Source organism: Notamacropus eugenii, chromosome 4 (assembly GCF_028372415.1).
Source record: "Notamacropus eugenii isolate mMacEug1 chromosome 4, mMacEug1.pri_v2, whole genome shotgun sequence".
Lineage (NCBI taxonomy): Eukaryota > Metazoa > Chordata > Mammalia > Diprotodontia > Macropodidae > Notamacropus > Notamacropus eugenii.
Window position 1 is genome coordinate 402801806 of NC_092875.1, and position 19494 is coordinate 402821299.

Here is a 19494-nt window from a genome sequence, read left to right on the forward strand (position 1 = left end):
AGCTCTCTCAAGGTAGCAGGAGCAGAAGTTGAGTTCAAACAGAATTCTTCTGACCTGAGGCAGGTAGGTGGTACAGTGGATAGACCGCTGGGCCTGTGGTTTTGGAGACCACTAGTTCTATGACCCTGTGCAAGGCACTTAACTTCTATTTGCCACAGTTTCCTCAACTGTAAAACAGGAATGATAACAGCAGCCACCTCATGGAGTTGTTGTGAGGATTAAATGTGATGATGTAAAGCTATATGAATGTTCTTCCCTTCTTACCCCAAATCTACTGCCCTTTGCACTGAACTATGCCATCCTTAGCCATCTTTTTTTTCTTTTAGAATAATGAAAGGATGATGTATGTCAAGCACAATATAAAGGCGAGCATGCTGGCTCTGAAGTTGGAGCACATGAGTTCAAATCCTGTATCTAAGCCTTACTACCCATGTGAGCGAGGGGCAAATCATTTGACCTTTCTGAGCCTCAGTGTCCTTATTTGTAAAATGAGGCCCCTACAAGCATTAGATCTCTCTTAAAAAAAAAAAAATAGGCGAAGTATCCCCTTGTGACACGGTGGGGGCAGGGAGCAGAAAGAGGGAAAGGAAGGTACAAGGGTGGAGGAAAGAAGACTGGGTCAAAACAGCAAGTGGAGTTTCTCTTCTCTGTAGGAAGAACACAATGAAAATTCTGTCGGGAAAGCACATGGGAGGAGGCAGAAAAGCAAGTCAGGAAAGGGAGTAAAGGAGAGGGCGGACCCTGCAGCAAGAGTAACCTTCAGAACAAAGAAGAAGCAGAAAGCCTGGAATTCAGTGGCTTACGTGACAGCCCCATGGGAGGGCAGTGGGAAGAGAGCACAGGCGGAGGACTTGACAATGAAGTGCCAAAAAGGCAAGGAGATGGGGAAATGAGCAGATGCTGGGATTTTCCTACCTGAAAATGTTACAGAGGGTTTGTGAGTTAACAACGTTATGGAAATTGCTGTGAGGGCTGGGAAAATATGGCTTTATATTCTCAGCTTTCCTTTCACCTCCTGATTTCAAGGTGAACCTTCATTTTGCTGCATGCTGAGGGGGCCCAGGAAGGAGGGTTGACCATGGGCTATCTCCTGAGGTTTTAGAAATGCTATTACCAATAATAACGATGCCTTCAATAAGACACTTTTCTTTAGAGTCAGAGTAGTATGAATTAAATCCAATTGATTTAATGTCCAGAAGATCTGGATTAAAATCCCTCATCAGATATTCACCAACTTTGTGACCCTGGAGAAGTCACTCACTTTTCTGTCCCTCAATATCCCCATCTCTAAAAAGAATGGGTTAAATTTGCTGCCCTCTTAGATCTCTTCTGGTGAGAGGAAAAGATCCAGGATCTTTGATTTAGAGCTGGGAGGGGCCTTGAAGGCTCCCTAGACCAAGTCTAATTTTAGGAATTAGGAAATTAGGCCCAGAGAAATGATATGATTTACCTAAGATCACAGAACTAATAGGTGTCAGAGCCATAGTTGGACCTTATTGAACTCTATTTTCCATAAAGTTTCTCAAAGGGTGAAAGGAAAAAGGAAGTCAGAGGAAGATGGTGATTAAGAGAGGGCTGAGATGACATTTGCTATGGGGAGGTAAGGTCAGTGTGGCCATTAGGGACTCCTCATTAATAGTGTTTCCCCCAGATAATCCTGGATTGATCCTAGGCAATATGTTAGGGTATGGGTTCTCAGGCCATACAGCTCATCCAGGGAGTGGGAAAAGTATAATCAGCCCCACTTGGATGAGAAGGTACCCTGGAAAAGAGATGAGGTCACCCATTTTGAGATGTCTGAAAGGCAATTGGACATGCAAGAAAGAGTGGGTCAGGATAGGAAGATTTGAGAATAACGGGTATAGAAATGGTAATCAAATTCATGGGAGTGGATGACATCACCAAATGAGTTAGTACAGAGGTAGAAAAGAAGGGGGTCCAGGACAGAACCCCGAGGGATATGTATGGTTTGGGGGCATGATCTGGAGGAGGATCCAGAAAAGGAGACAGAGAAGGAGCCATCAGATAGGTAGGAGAACAGGAGAGAATGGTGTCCCAAAAAGTTACATAGAAAGGAGCATCAAGGAGGAGAGTGATCAACAGTGTCAAAGACTGCAGAGAAGTCAAGGAGAATGAGGACTGAAAAAAGGCCATTGGACTTGGCAGTTAAGAGATCAGTAACTTTGGAGGGAGTAGTTTTGGTGGAAGGATTAGGTCAGAAGCCAGATGATAAGAGAGTGAGAGGAGAAAAATTGGAGGCACCTATTTTTACAGGACCTCTCCCAGAAGTTAGTTACAATAGGATAATAATTAAGAAAAGATCAAGTGAGGGGTTATTTTTTCCAGAATGGGGGAGACAAAGGTGTGTTTGTAGGCAGTAGGGAATACACCAGCAGACAGGGAGAGATTGAAAATAAGTTATATGGTAGGGATGTCAGAAGGGTCAATCTGTTATAGGAGAGAAGTAAAATGGGATAGCCTGAGCAGGTGGAAGGGTTAGCTTTAGTATGGAATAAAGCCACTTCATATGTAAGACAGGGGTGAAGGAGGAGACAATGGTGAAATGTGTCTGAGGGAAATGAGATGAAGGAGAAGATAGAGTTCATGGTACATAGTCTTATTTTTTTCTGTAAAATATGAGGCAAGGCTCTCAGCTAAGAGGGGGAGTGAGGGAGGATAATTGGAAGTTTGAGGAGGGATGACAAAATTTAGAAGAGCCACTATGGTGAATTAGATAGCAAGTTGATAAGGCAGGTAAGTGTAGTAGGATTACCTAGCTGCAGAGAGGACCCAGTTGAGATTGTGTAACATAAATTTATAATGGATCCAGTCAGAACAATTAACAGGAGTTTCTCTTTGTTCAGCAGCATGTTTGTAGAGCAAAGGCAGTGAACAGTGTGAGTTACCCAAGGCTGAAGCTTGGAAGGATATAATCAGGGAAATGATAAGAAAGTTAGGCATTCAAGAGAGGAGAACACTTTAAAACTGAATTGGTGCATGAAGGAATCAAAATGGGGAAAAGAGGAGACAGTGGCTAGTACTCTCCCAGGCCAGTTAAACAACAGAAACATCAGGTAAATTTTGTGAAATATTCCTTGTCTTGTGAATCTGAAAAATGTTCAGTTTGAAGACAACTGTGATTTTCCTTTGTACATGTTAAATTGCATATGATAATGTAACATTGGCTGTTTGGAGACTTTACTGCATGATACCAGAGAAACAAATGAATTGACATTTTTTTTTTTTTTATGCCTTCCCAGAGACCTCACAGAACCATCCTGAATTTGGGACAGGAAATTGAATTTGGGATGAGGACTTTAAAAAAAGGAAGGGGAGGTGACCTGGTTTATTTGTTGTAAGGGCAAATTGGGGAATGGGGGCTTTGGAGCATGCCTAGATCTCCTAACATGGGGTTCTCCCTAAGGAGGTTTCCTGAGCATGCTCACATGTCTCAAAATGGAGGCATTTTTCATCCCCTATCACGTGGGTGGGTGTAGCCTCCTTTGACTGTGTGACTGGAATAAACTGAGCCTTTAAAACTGGCAACATTTTAATATTGAGTTCTTCTGCCTTTCTGTCTCATGAACTCTATCCTCAGGCTCCTATATCTGCTACATCCACAGAGTGAAGAACCCAATTCCTGCACAGAGTGAATGCTATGAACTGAACTGTGAAAGGGAAAGGACTTCCTTCCCTGCTCACCCCCTCTTTTACCTTGACCCTCAGAAATGGGCCTGAGGATATTTCTTGCTATTCAATATCATTTTGCTTTTTCAGTTTCAAGTGCTGGATATGATCTGATCCCCCGTAGATCTGGGAGCTGGAGCCATGGTGAACATTGAGCCAGGAATCCAAGTGTACTGGCACAATCTGATAGCCTGTCAGGAAAGTCAAGAAAAGTTGGGGTACCTGGGATTAGTAGGGGACCCCTCCAAAACTGAGGGAACACTATTGATGGGAACTAGGGCCATTGGCAGAGAGCCCAAACAACCTTCAATCCCCTTAAGGGTACCAGAGAACCTTGGGAGAGAGTTGTAATGTTGAAATGTAGTGTACATAGCTTTGGAAGCCCAATGTATGCTGAGAATCTTGTAGGCTGTTGTGGTAGGATGGGGGTGATGGACTATTTCAACAACCACCACTGTCTGTTCTCAGCAATGTGTGCACCAAGCCCAGATAACTCCCTTTTCCCTGTCTTCATTTTGAGTGAGATAGCAGTTCAATGATAACTATCTAACTCACCCAAAAGTGTTCCCCTCTCCCTTCCTGTGAGGAGGAATAGTTAAAGTGAGAAATTGATTCAGTCTCTGTCATTACCAGTGTAAACCTCTGACTTCTTCCTGTCCCAAGGGACTATCTCATTTACCACTGTTCACTATGCTTTAATTGATATTACTTATTTTTTTAAGAAAATGAAAATTTGTCAGCCACTAATTTTTGTAATTAATGTTGGTCTTATGTATAGAATTTCAGGGAGAAGTTTTTTCTTCTCCTGTAGAGATATAGAAGATATTTTCCTTATGCAGCGGGGATAGGGGATGGGGGATGGGTAGAAATTGATTTCATATGGAAGTCCCACAAACAAGGGAAGACTACACATGTATCCCTAGGTAAGCAGAAGTTTGCATCAATGAAATCTACAAGTTTCCCTGTCTATCTTGTCTCTGTCTAAGAATGAAAGAAATAAACATTTATTATGTGTCTACTGTGTGTCAGGTGCTGTGTTAAGCACTTTATAAATATGTTTTCATTTGATTCTCATAATAACCCTGGGGAGGCAGGTAACATCATTATCCTGATTGTGTAGCTAAGAAAACCAAGGCAACATTGCACAGCTAGTTGAAGTTGGATTTTAACTCAGGTTTGCCCTGGCTCCAGGGCCAGCGATTTATCTGCTGTACCACCTGTCTATCTTTCTTCATGTGTAGGTAGATATAATATGTGAGTATATATATGCATACATATATGAATATATACATCTCTCTCTCCCTCCCTTCCTCTAACTCTTCATCTTCTTCTCTTCCCTCCCTTCCTTCCTTTTTCCCCCACCCTCACTTTTTATCATACATGCATATGTGTGTATGTATGTATATATACACATACAAATATATGCACACACATATATGTTTCTAGACTTAACTGAGTTAAAACTGAAGCAAAAACTAGCTGTGATTGGACAGGACCAGCCTCCTGAGACAGAGAGTACTCATGCCATATGTGTGGTTCTCAGCAAAAAAACCCCTGTTATATGCTCTAAAAAGGAACCTAGACCTAGAAAAATAATTCCTGCTACTAACCCTGCACTTCCTAACTAAGGTCCACTAACATAAAAAATTCTGATACCCATTACAAGAGTCTGTGCATGTTTTCAACCTGTTATACTTTCATATATTAATAAAGTAATTGATAGTATTATATTAATATATACTCATATACATATATGGACATCTAAATATACACACATATAATGAGTATATATAATATATACTCATAATGTTATATGTGTATATATATGCATATATATATGTGTATATATATGCATATATATATATATATATCATACACACACACACACACACTCATATGCGAATAAAATTCTGTACTTGAGTTAAGGAAGTATGCTAAAAGTGGATGGGATTCTGCCTGAGAAGAGCCATAAAGTTCACTTTTCATAGAAACATTTCTTTCTTCTTGCCCTTGGATAGCAGTGAAAAGCTAAACTGAGACCAGCATGACAGGAAGTTCAATCCAGTTAGGGCAGTCTTCAGTCTGTTTAGGATGGCTTAATAGCTTGTATTTACATAGTCCTGTATGGTTACAAAGCACTTGATATTCTTTATCTCATTTGTTTTTATCACAACCCTATGAGGCAGGTGGTATGTATGTATTATTCCCATTTTACAAATGAGAAAATTGAAGTCCGGAGAGCTCATGTGACTTGTCCAAGATTAATTAGTTATAAGTAATAGAGTTGGGACTCAAAGGCAGATCTTCAAGTTTCTCAAATCTAAAGGGTCCTCTGACTCCCCAAAATATACCAATTGGTAAGAAGGGATAAAGCCATCCATTCTATGACTGGAAAGAAAGTTTACCATGAAAATATCCCTGTGAGAGGGAACATAGTGAATGAAATTTGTGTTAAGATATAAAGTGACTATTGACTCCAACTTTTTTGTCATGCAAAACACATCTCTGTATTAACCATGTTGCCCAAAAAAAAAGCAAGAAAAATAAAATGAAAAACTTCTTCTAATTTACACTCAGAGTTTACCAATTCTCTCTCTGGAAGGAGATAAAATTTTCCATCATGAGTCCTTTGGAATTGTCACAATGTATTGTATTGATAAGAGTAGCTAAGTATTTAATAGTTGGTTATCAATATAATATTGTTATTACCGTGTACAGTGTCCTCCTGGTTCTGCTAATTTCACTTTGCACTAGTTAATTTAAATCTTTCTAAGTTTTTTTGAAACCATATCTTTAGTCATTTCTTTTACCACAAGAAGGTACCATGATAATACCATATTATTGAGGCAAGGCTAAGATGGCACAGTGGAATCAATAACCTAGCCAAACTCGCCCAACATTCCTCTCTAAACAACTTCAAAATAACATGTCAAATGGAATTCTGGAGCAGTGCAACCAAAAGCATACTGAGGTGAGATGTTTTTCCAGCCCAAAACAATTGAGGAGGTTGGCAGGAGCAGCCTGCGAGACCCTAGCAAAGGTTGGCCTGAAGTACATGTGGCAACAACATTAGTGGTAGGCCTTGAAAGCATTCCCATATTGATGAGCATCCCCTCAATCTTCAATTCTTTGCCACCACCAAAAGATCTGCTATAAATATTTTTGTAGGTATGGGTCATGTTCCTTTTTCTTTCATCTCTTTACAATATAGACCTATTGGTGGTATTGTTAGACTCAAACATACGTACTGTCATAGTCTTTGGACGTAATTCCAAATTGTTCTCTAGGAATGGTTGAATCAGTTCGCAACTCCACTAGCAGTACATTACTTTTCCACTTCCCCTTCAGCATTTATCATTTTTCTTGTCTCTCATGTTAGTCAATCTGATAGATGTGAGGTGGTACCTTAGATTTGTTTTAATGTGCATTTCTCTATTAGTGATGTAGAGCATTTTTCCTATGACTATTTAGAGCTTAGAAAGTAGCCAGTTCATATCCTTTGACTATCCATCGGAGAATGGCTCTTATTTTTTATAAATTTGACTAGATTTCTTATATACTTGGGAAATAAGAACTTTATCAGAGAAACTTGCTATAAATCCCCAACTCCATCCGAGTTTCCTGCTTTTCTACTAATTTTGGCTCCATTTGGTTTTGTTTGTGCAGACCCTTTTTAATTTAGTGTAATCAAAATTATCCATTTGACTTCCTGTGATACTCTCTTTCTCTTATTTAGTATTAAATTCTTCCCTTATGCATAAATCTCATAAGTATTTTTTCCATGTATCCCATGCATCCCTCTTAAAACAAATCCTGATGAGAGTGAAATTCAAGTATTGCCTTCTCCCCGCACCATTTTCCCCTCTACTGTAAAAACTCCTTCTGGGGGGGCGGAGCCAAGATGGTGGAGTAGAAAGACAAACATACACATAGCTCCGAACCCACAACCCATAGAACATCTGTAAATAGCAACTCATTGTGAATTCTGCAGCACCAGAGGCCACAGAACATTGGAGCGAAGGAGATTTCTGTTCCAGAAGGACCTGCAAACCTCTCGCAAAAGGTTCTTTGTGCCACGGACTGGGCACCGCGGACTGGGAGCCAAGCACAGCCCTGCCGTGGCCGTGGCACCGAGAGAGCAGATCTTAGCGGGCTTCAGGGATGGGATCTCCAGCGGCCACGCGGGTCCCCTCACCCACAGGTGACGGGGGTCAGTGAGAGGGTCTCTTTGGCAGATCAAGAGGGGAGTGGGGTGCCCCCATAACTCAGGCCCCCTCGGGAGACAGCAGCGGAGGTGGGAGCAGACCAGGGCTCCCCAAGTAGGCAGGAGCCTGGATCCATTGTTGAAGGTCTCTGCATAAACCCCTTGAGGGAACTGAGCCCATGAGGTGGCCCTGCCCCCACCTGAGCACATGAACTTAATCTCACACTGAAGAGCAGCCCTGCCCCCACCAAAAGCCCTGAGGCTGGGAAGCAGCATTTGAATCTCAGACCCCAAGCATGGTCTGGGAGGATCTGGAGGCAAAGTAGGTGTGAAGAGAATATTCAGAAGTCAAGTCACTGGCTGGGAAAATGCCCAGAAAATGGAAAAGAAATAAAACTATAGAAGGTTACTTTCTTGGTGAACAGGCATTTCCTCCCTTCCTTTCTGATGAGGAAGAACAATGCTTACCATCAGGCAAAGACACAGAAGTCAAGGCTTCTATATTCCAGCCCACTCAATGGGCTCAGGCCATGGAAGAGCTCAAAAAGGATTTTGAAAATCAAGTTAGAGAGGTGGAGGAAAAGCTGGGAAGAGAAATGAGAGACATGCAGTCAAAGCATGAACAGCAGGTCAGCACCCTGCTAAAGGAGACCCAAAAAAATGCTGAAGAAAATAACACCTTGAAAAATAGACTAACTCAATTGGCAAAAGAGGTTCAAAAAGCCAATGAGGAGAAGAATGTTTTCAAAAGCAGGATTAGCCAAATGGAAAAGGAGATTCAAAAGCTCACTGAAGAAAATACTTCTTTCAAAATTAGAATGGAACAGATGGAGGCTAATGACTTTATGAGAAATCAAGAAATCACAAAACAAAACCAAAAGAATGAAAAAATGGAAGATAATGTGAAATATCTCATTGGAAAAACAACTGACCTGGAAAGTGGATCCAGGAGAGACAATTTAAAAATTATGGGACTACCTGAAAGCCATGATCAAAAAAAGAGCCTAGACATCATCTTTCATGAAATTATCAAGGAAAACTGCCCTGAGATTCTAGAACCAGAGGGCAAAATAAATATTCAAGGAATCCACAGAATACCACCTGAAAGAGATCCAAAAAGAGAAACTCCTAGGAACATTGTGGCCAAATTCCAGAGTTCCCAGGTCAAGGAGAAAATATTGCAAGCAGCTAGAAAGAAACAATTCAAGTATTGTGGAAATACAATCAGGATAACACAAGATCTAGCAGCTTCTACATTAAGGGATCGAAGGGCATGGAATAGGATATTCCAGAAGTTAAAGGAACTAGGACTAAAACCAAGAATCCCCTACCCAGCAAAACTGAGTATAAGACTTGAGGGGAAAAATTGGTCTTTCAATGAAATCGAGGACTTGCAAGCATTCTTGATGAAAAGACCAGAGCTGAAAAGAAAATTTGACTTTCAAACACAAGAATGAAGAGAAGCATGAAAAGGTGAACAGCAAAGAGAAGTCATAAGGGACTTACTAAAGTTGAACTGTTTACATTCCTACATGGAAAGACAATATTTGTAACTCTTGAAACTTTTCAGTATCTGGGTACTGGGTGGGATTACACACACACACATGCACACACACACGCACACACACATAGAGACAGAGTGCACAGAGTGAATTGAAGACGATGGGATCATATCTTAAAAAAATGAAATCAAGCAGTGAGAGAGAAATATATTGGGAGGAGAAAGGGAGAAATGGAATGGGGCAAATTATCTCTCATAAAAGAGGCAAGCAAAAGACTTATTAGTGGAGGGATAAAGAGAGGAGGTGAGAGAAAAACATGAAGCTTACTCTCATCACATTCCACTAAAGGAAGGAATAAAATGCACACTCATTTTGGTATGAAAACCTATCTTACAATACAGGAAAGTGGGGGAGAAGGGGATAAGCAGGGTGGGGGGGATGATGGAAGGGAGGACATGGGGAGGAGGGAGCAATTTGAGGTCGACACTCATGGGGAGGGATAGGATCAAAAGAGAATAGAAGTAATGGGGGGCAGGATAGGATGGAGGGAAATATAGTTAGTCTTATACAACACAACTATTATGGAAGTCATTTGCAAAACTACACAGATTTGCCTTATATTGAATTGCTTGCGTTTCAAAGGGAAGGGGTGGGGAGGGAGGGAGGTAAAGCAGTTGGAACTCAAAGTGTTAGGAACAACTGTCAAGTAATGTTCTTGCCACTAGGAAATAAGAAATACAGGTAAAGGAGTATAGAAAGTTATCTGGCCCTACAGGACAAAAGAGAAGATGGAGACAAGGGCAGAGAGGGATGATAGAAGAGAGAGCAGATTGGTCATAGGGGCAATTAGAATGCTTGGTGTTTGGGAGGGGGAGGGGACAAAAGGGGAGAAAATTTGGAACCCAAAATTTTGTTAAAATGAATGTTAAAAATTAAATAAATAAATTAATTAAAAAAAAAAACTCCTTCTGTGCCTCTTTTATGTGAGATAATTTTCCTAATTCTTTCTCTCCCTTTTCCCTTCTCCCAGTATATCCTTCTTTCTTTTGAGATCATAAGTGACTCACCTCCATGCCCTCAGTCTAAGTAAACTCCTTCCAAGTGCCCTAATGATGATAAAGTTCTTGGGAGTTTTCATGTATTATCTTCACATTTGGGAATGTAAACAGTTGAACCTAAGTTCTTTATGATTTCTTTACCTTTATATGCTTCTTTAAGTCTTGTATTTGAAAGTGAAATTTTTTATTCATCTCTCATTTTAAAAAAAATCAAGAATGCTTAAAATCCCTCTACATCATTGTGTTTTTTTTCTTCCTCTGAAGGATTATACTTAATTTTCTAGGTAGGCTATCTTTGGTTGTAATACTACTTTTTTTTTCTAGTATCATAGTCTAAGCCATGATTAGGGAACCTGCAGCCTAGAGACTACGTGTGACCTTAAGCCTGCAGGTTCCCTACCCTTGGAAATCCTCTCTGCTTTATAGTGATACTTGCTAAATCTTGTGTGTTGCTGACTGTGACTCAATGGTATTTGAATGATTTCTTTCTGGTTGCTTGCAATATTTTCTCGATCTCAGAGCTCTATAATTTGGCTATAAAATTCCTTGGAATTTTCATTTTGGAATCTCTTTCAAGAGATTATTGATGGAGTCTCTCAATTTTTGTTTTGTCCTTGGCTTTTGAGATATCTGCTCAGTTTTCTTTTACAATTTCTTGAAATATGATGTCTAGGTTGTTTTTTTAACATGGTTTTCAGGTTGTCAAATAATTCTTAAATTGTATAGGTCAGTTGGTTTTTATGAGATATTTCACATTTTCTTTTTTCATTTTTTGACTTTCTTTTATTGTTTCTTGATGTCTTATGGAATTATTAGCTTCCAGTAGCCCTAAGGTAATTTTTAAGGAATTATTTTCTTCATTGAGGTTTTAGATCTTTTGTTTTTTTAGACCATTTGATCAATTCTGGTTTTTAAGGCATAACGTTCTTCAGTATTTTTTTGTGCCACTTTTTGTCAAACTATTTATTTTTTTCATAATCTTTTTACATTGCTCATTTCTTTTCCCCATTTTTTCTAACACTTTAATTTTTAAAATAATTTTTATGTTTTATTTTTACAGCTCTTTTAGGAGTTCTTGTTGGTCTTGTGTCCAACCTACATTTTTTCCTCAGAAGCTATTTTCATGCCATTATTTTCTTCTATGTTTGTGTCTTAAACCTCCCTTGTCACAATAGTAGTTTTTTTATGGTCATATTCTGTTGTTGTATGCTCATTTTCCTAGCCCATTTCTCGACTTTGGACTTTATGTTGGATTTGTGCTCTGTTTACCTCTGGGATGGAGGTGGGAGGGTCACTCTCCTGAGATTTAGGCTTTTTTGTCTTGCTGTTTTCACAGCTACCTTAGGAGACTAATAATATGATTTCATTGCTTCCAAGATGGTAGGATCTGAGGAGAGGTATGGTCACTGCTCTTTTGGTCTGGGCTCTAGTCCTTAGGCAGATAGAGTTTCTGCTGTCTCTCAACCACAACTCCTCTCCTTCCTGTCACTGTGAGCTGGAACTAGGGCCTTTGTTCTTTTGTGACTGCAAACCCCCTAGAATTCCAACCCCAAACTGGTTAATAGCTAATGGAGTTGCCAAATGGCATCTTAACCAGTGCTTCCACAAGAGTTCCCTGGAATCTTTTTCTGATCAAAGGTTTAATCCCCTTACCACTACTGCTGTTTTAGCTTTCAAGACCCACAGCTGGTGTCACTGCTGTGATTCTGGCCAGCCCCCAACTTAGTGTTAGAGATCTTTTTTGTCTACTCTTCTAAGTTGTTCTGGACTAGAAAAATGCCTCACCCCAACTGTTTGTTGGTTATGCTACATTGTTTGTGAGGAAATATTGGGAGAACTTGTATGGAATAGTCCCTTCATTCCACCATCTTGACTCTGCTCCTCTAAATCCTACTTCTATAGTTTTATATTTTACAAAGCACTTTTCTCATAAGAACCTGCCATAAAGACAGTACCAGTGCATTTTCCTCATTGTACAGATGAGGAATCTGAAGCTCAGATCATTTAAGCCACTTGTCCGTGGTGACACTACAAGTAAATTACAGACAAAGGATTAGAACCAATGCTTCTTGTCTTTAAATTCTACATTCTTATCACCACACTGCAATGCCTGGAACTGAAGCCAGGTTCATGACTAATGGTAGTGTTTGGTAAGGAGAAAAGAGAAGAAAGATATCAGGCTTCTGAAGGGGAATGGGGAAAGATGAAAAGCTCACAGAAAGCAAAGGCTGGGGTATTCTTCCAACACAACTTTACCTTCTTTACATTTTTGCCCATGTTTGACCCTCAGCAATTTCCATTATGTGCTCTTCTATGAAACCCTTCCTGTTGAGTCTTTTTTTTAAATGCTTATTTATTTTTAGTTTTCAACATTCATCTTCACACAATTTTGAGTCACAAATTTTTTCCACATCTCTCCCCTCCCTGACCCTAAAATGCCATGCATTCTGTTTACCTCTTCCACCAATCTGCCCTCCCTTCTATCACATCCCTCCCTTCCCTTATCCCCATCTTCTCTCTTTTCTTGTCAGGCAAGATAGAGTTCTACCTCATTACCTCCATTTCTTATTTGTATGCAAAAACAATTCTCAACATTTGTTCCTAAAACTTTGAGTTCCAGCTTCTCTCCCTTCCTTCCTCCCCACTCATCCCCACAGAGAAGGCAAGCAATTCAATAAAGGCTATTTATGTGTAGTTTTGCAAATGACTTCCATAATAGTCATGTTGTGTAAGACTAACTACATTTCCCTCCATCCTATCCTGCCCTCCATATCTTCTGTTCTCTCTTTAGACCGTGTCTCTCCCCAAGAGTGTTTACTTCTAATTGTTCCCTCCCCCCATTTGCCCTCCCTTCTATTATCCCTCCACCCCATTTATCCCGTTTTCTCATACTTTCCTGTAGTGTAATTTAGATTTTCATACCAAACTGATTGTGAATGTTATTCCCTCCTTAAGCCAAATGTGATAAGAGCAAGATTTATTTTTCCCCTCTCACCTTCCTCCCTTTTCCCTTCCATTGAAAAAGGTTTTTCTTGTCTCTTTTATGAGAGATAATTTGCCTCTTTCTATTCCTCCCTTTATCCTCCCAATATATTCCTCTCACCCCTTAATTTTATTTTTTTAGATATCATCCCTTCCTATTCAACTCACCCTGTGCTCTCTGTCTATACAAATATATATGTATATTTTTACATATATATGTGTGTATATATATACATCTATATGTGTGTATATATATACATCTATATGTGTGTATATATATACATATATGTGTGTGTGTATATGTATTTGTATATGTATGTATATATATATATGTATGTATAAACTCTCCAACTACCCAAATACTGAGAAAAGTTTCAAGAGTTACAAACATTATCTTTCCATGTAAGAATGTAAACAGTTCAACTTTAGTAAGTCCCTTATGATTTCTCTTTCCTGTTTACATTTTCATGATTCTCTTGATTTTTGTATTTGAAAGTCAAATTTTCTATTCAGCTCTGGTCTTTTCATCAAGAATGCTAGAAAGTCCTCTATTTCATTGAATAACCACTTTTCCCCCAAAAGTATTATACTCAGTTTTGCTGGGTAGGTGATTCTTGGTTTTAATCCTAGTTCCTTTGACTTCTGGAATATCATATTCCTAGCCCTTCAGTCCCTTAATGTAGAACCTGCTAGATCTTGTGTTATCCTGATTATATTTCCATAATACTTGAATTGTTTCTTTCTGGCTGCTTGAAATATTTTCTCCTTGACCTGGGAACTCTGGAATTTGGCTACAATATTCCTAGGAGTTTCTCTTTTCTGATCTCTTTCAGGGGGTGATCAGTGGATTCTTTCAATATTTATTTTACCCTCTGGTTCTAGAATATCAGGGCTGTTTTCCTTGATAATTTCATGAAAGATGATGTCTAGGCTCTTCTTTTGATCATGGCTTTCAGGTAGTCTCATAATTTTTAAATTGTCTCTCCTGGATCTGTTTTCCAGGTCAGTTGTTTTTCCAATGAAATATTTCAAGATGTCTTCTATTTTGTCATTCTTTTGGTTTTGTTTTGTAATTTCTTGGTTTATCATGAAGTCATTAGCTTCCATCTGCTCCATTCTAATTTTTAAAGGATTATTTTCGTCAGGGAGCTTTTGAACCTCCTTTTCCATTTGGCTAATTCTGCTTTTTAAAGCATTCTTCTCCTTATTGGCTTTTTGGCTTTTGCCAATTGAGTTAGTCTATTTTTCAAGGTGTTATTTTCTTAAGCATTTTTTTGGGTGTCCTTTAGCTACCTATTGACTTGCTTTTCATGATTTTCTTGCATCACTGTCATTTCTCTTCCTAATTTTTCTTCTGCCTCTCTTACTTGATTTTCAAAATCCTTTTTGAGCTCTTCCATGGCCCGAGACCATTGCATATTTATTTTGGAGGTTTTGGATGCAGAAGCCTTGACTTTCAGTTCTTCCTCTGATGGTATTCATTCCTTTCTCATTTGAAAGGATGGGAGAAAATATCTGTTCACCAAGAAAGTAGCCTGCTATAGTCTTATTTTTTTCCCCTTTTTTTGGGCATTTTCCCAGACAGTTACTGGACTTTTGAGTCCTTTGTCAAGAGGAGGGTACACTCTGGGACCTGTAAGTTCTCAGTTCCTCCAACATGGCATAATCAAGGGAGAGAAGTTTACTCCTCTCCTTGTCTGTGGTCTGATATGGAGCAACCACAAGCACTCTTCTAGCCAGCATCTGTGAGTAGGATTCCCTCTCCAGAGCCCCCACCAGTTCCACCAGGTCAGCTCTCCTCCTCATCCCAGGACTGCTACTCAGAATTGAGACCCAGATTGGCTGCTCAATTCCCTCAAGGTCTTTAAGCTGAGGCCTCCAGAAATGGCCACTGTCACTGAAGTGGCTGCTGCTGGCAGGTCCAGACTGCATTCCCTTCTCATCCAGGTGAAAGAGCTTTCTCACTGACCTTTGAAGCTGTCTTTGGCATTTGTGGGTTGAACAATCCTGGAACTACTGCCAGTGGTGGCCTGAAGCCTGCTCCAGTTCTGTCCCTACTGCACTGCAAGGCCCACGCTGGGCTGTGTGGCTCATGCTGGGCTGTGCTCCTCTCTGAGCCTGATGTGATAGACCTTTCCTATCAGCCTTCCAGACTGTCTTGGGCTGGAAATCTCTTTTACTCTGTTGTTTTGTGGCTTCTGCTGCTCTAGAATTTGTTTAGAGTCATTTTTTACAAGTATTTTATGGACTATGGGGGGAGCTTCTATAGGTCCTTTTTTTACTCTGCCATCTTGGCTTCTCCCACCTTCCTATTGAGTCTTATACTCTGTAGCTCTAAGCTCTTTGTTTTCTACCCAATTTGAACTGAAAATTAGGGATGCTGATAATCTTCAAAAAATACTTGCCACCTTACAATACTAATAAAAACTATTAATCAAATTTGTAAAGAATTGCTGTGTATGGGGTTGTGTTCTAGACAATGGAGAGTCAGTCCTTATGCTCGAAGATTTTGTAGTCTATTGGGTGAGACATGTACATATGTGTGTGTGTGTGTGTGTGTGTGTGTGTGTGTGTGTGTGTGTGTAAAAATAAATACTCAATTGATACAAAACAACTTTACGGAGAAAACACTAACATTTACATGGAGCCTAAAAAACTTTATATAGAAAGTGACTTTTGAGTTGAATCTTGAAGGAAACTAGATATTTTAAAGTTGAGGTTGGTATGGAAGTCATTCTAGGCATGGGCAACAGCTAGTGAAACATGGAATCTGGAGACAGTGTCATGTATGAAAGAAAGTATGAAATCTAATTGGGCTGGACTGCAGTGCATGTAGGGGAGTAATAAGGAAAAAAGCTAGAAAGATAGACTGGGGCCATGTTATAAGGATTTAAAATACCTAACAAAGGTATTTATACTTGATTCTTGAAGTAATAGGGAGTCTGTGGAGTTCACTGAGAATGGGAATGACATAGTTAGATCTGCACTTAAAGTCACTTTGACAGTCATGTGGAAAATGAATTGGAATGGGGAGAGATGAGGCAGGGACACCAATTAGGAGGTTATTACAAGACTCCACCAGCAGAAGTATTGGGATCCTGAACTAGGATAATGACTGCTGCGTGTGAAGAGGAAGGTGCAGACGTAAGGAATGTTGTGAAGGTAGAAGCAACAAGATTTGGCAAGTGATTAGATATGTAGGGCAAGTGAGAGTCAAGTCAATGAGCATTTATTAAAACACAAAGTTGAGCACCAGGGTTACAAACATGAGCAAAAAGAAATAGAGTCCCTGCCCTCAAGGAGTTTATAGTCTAGTGGAGGAAGACAATACACAAAACAGAGCTGACACAGGGCAGAGGTATAGATCCCCATATGAGGAGATGATGGGGAAATAGAGAGAATGAAATAAAGTTGATGTGGGCCCTTCTTCAACACAGAGTTTCCATAAGGAACTCAGAGCCAAGGATGATGCTGGAATTGTAAACCCAGGAAATTCAGAAGATGGGAAGGTCTGGGAGGATAATGAGTTCTGTTGTGTTAAGTTTAAGGTGTGTATGTGCATTCAGTTAGAAATGTCAAGATGTCACTTCCTAACTTCCAGGAAGCAGTTGGTGATGTGAGACTGTAACTTAGGACACAAAGCAGGAAATCAGACTTCTTCTAGCTTGGTTAGTAGGTCAGTTCTGTAGGAATAAACCTCGTCATTGGTTTTTTGTTTGTTTGTTTGTTTGTTTGTTCTTATAGTGGTGGAGAATTTGAGTTTCTTCCTGTATCTAACCATGTTTCACTACCAAGGCTCTGCTTCTGAAGTCTGACCAGAGAGCTCCCTCTTGTGGCAATGCCTTAAATTGGTCCTTAAATTGAGCGTCCTTACCCAGCAGACATATTGGTATAGGAGTTGTCTTGTGAATTCTTGTGACAGTTCCTTCCCCTCACTCATTGAGGTCTTTTCCCTAGGTTCCATAGGATTTAGAACTGGACCGCACCTTAAGGTCATCGATCCATTTGCTCCATTTATAGATGGAGAAACGGGTCTAGGGGAGAGTTAGTTATTTGCTCAAGGTAAAATCAATAGCTAAGTAGCAAAACCTGGGATACAAAACCCAGGTCATTTCTATTATCTGGGGCCCAGCAAACTGTGCCCAGTTTTGGAAGACTAGCTAAGAATGACTTTTTATACTTTTTAATTTAAAAATATTAAAAAGTCATTCTTAGCTCTTCAGGCAGTACAAAAACAGGTAGGAGCCGGATTTGATCCTCGAACCATAGTTTGTTAACCCTTGCTAGTAGGCCAAACTGTCCCTGTGTTCTCACAGGTAACACTTCTTGGCATACAGTTGTGGCTATAGTATATATGTCAAAACCCGAGCTTCTCAGCTGTGTCGATATGTGGCTTTCCTCAGTATTTATGGCATGGCATTGTAGCAATAGTACAAATTGTTTCTATCCTGAAAATAAAAATAAAACAAATAATAGGAGTGGTTAGAAAAGAACTCTAGACTGGATAACTGGATGCCTTCGTGAATCATCCATTTGAATCACAGAATCATAGTTCTAGAGCTTTTAAGGACCTCAGACCTTTCAATTTATAGGTAAGGAAACCTGAGACCTGAGCAAGGTTATCCAAACAGTTTTAGAGGTTGGAGTTGAACCCAGGTCCTCTGACTCCGAGGTCAATACCCATACTGCCTCCTCAGGCTGGCAGCTTGGCACTCTTAAATCCGGATCACTTGCAAGTCACGACATCACCTTCCTGATACCATGGTCCCCTTCAAGAACAAATGACAAACACCAACAACCTTTGCACTGTAATAGAATAATTAATCAATAAATTTTTATTAAGCAATTACAATTTACCAGAGACTGTATTGAGAAAGTCTTGCTCTCAAGGAAGTCACTGTATTTCCTTTTAGGAGCAGCCTGTGCACCCTGGGTTGGAGTACTGACCTGGCTTTACCATTTCATTGAATTGTGTGAGGTTAAGCAAAGGATAGAAACATCAAATGAGAAGAAATCTTGTGGGACATCTAGCTCCAGTCCTATCTATGATCACCTACAAAATCCTTGAAGTATGTACATTTGGCTTTTCTTTGGATCCTGTAGAGACAGAAAAAACTGCCTTCACCTTCAGTCTATTCCAGTTTACAAGATTGTTTTCCCTAACAATTGAGTCACTTAATACTTCAGTTTTACTTTATGGGGTGGGGAACCTGGCTTCTAGGTCCTTGGATGTGGCATTTTGACTGAGTCCAAGTTTTACGGAACAAATCCTTTTATTAAGGGGATTTGTTCTATGAAGTTTGGATTCAGACATACTTGAGGACCTAGAGGACTGCATGTGGCCTTGAGACCACAGGTTCCCCAGTCCTGCTTAGATGGAGTAAACTTTGAATATATATATTTTTTCATTGTTTGGAAGGCCAGTTTGGGGGAGGTTGTAAAGGGAAAAAATGTCATGGAAGGAATCACCATTTTCAAACTTTTAAAATACCTTCTACCACACAATGATGTGCAACTTATACCAAGCTTCATAATGTGAGTTCATTCTTTTCTTGTCCTTTTCCTACAGAATTCTTCAGTAGAATCGTCACGATATGGTTGGAGAAGGCTATGTTGGCAGAGCACATGGAAAAGACTAAGCCTTTTCTCCAAGGACCTGCCTTGCTGAATGTAGATTAGCCATTTGGTGATAAATTCTTTGGTCATGGTCACTCATGAAATAAAGAAAAATACAAACTGGCTTTCAGTCCAGTTCCCCAAAGCTCTCCACTTTATTCAGTGATGGTGACAGAGTAGTGACAGAAGAATGACCATATAAACATTACCTTAGTTATTGCTACCTTAAATATAAGATATGGTTGAACGCTAGGAAGAAGTGCAGAACTTAAGAGTCACAAGACCTGAGCTCTAATCTCAGCTCTGCTACTTAGTACTTGTATGGTCTTGAGTAAGTCATGTAATCACTCTGTGCCTCACTTTCCACATTTATTAATTGAGGGTGTTGCACTAGATCAAGGGTTTTTAACCATAAAGTGTTTGTGGACAGATTTCAAGGGGTCTG

General features: G+C 39.8%; 1 long non-coding RNA gene across 1 annotated transcript in view; it reads left to right on the forward strand.

The window, feature by feature from the left end:
- The window catches only part of LOC140498587 (uncharacterized), a 32981-nt gene extending 13758 nt beyond the window's left edge, over positions 1-19223 (forward strand). The window contains exons 2-3 of the long non-coding RNA XR_011965136.1: positions 18347-18502; positions 19003-19223. This is a non-coding gene — a long non-coding RNA (uncharacterized lncRNA). The remainder of the gene's footprint in view (positions 1-18346; positions 18503-19002) is intronic.
- Positions 19224-19494: the final 271 nt, after the last annotated feature.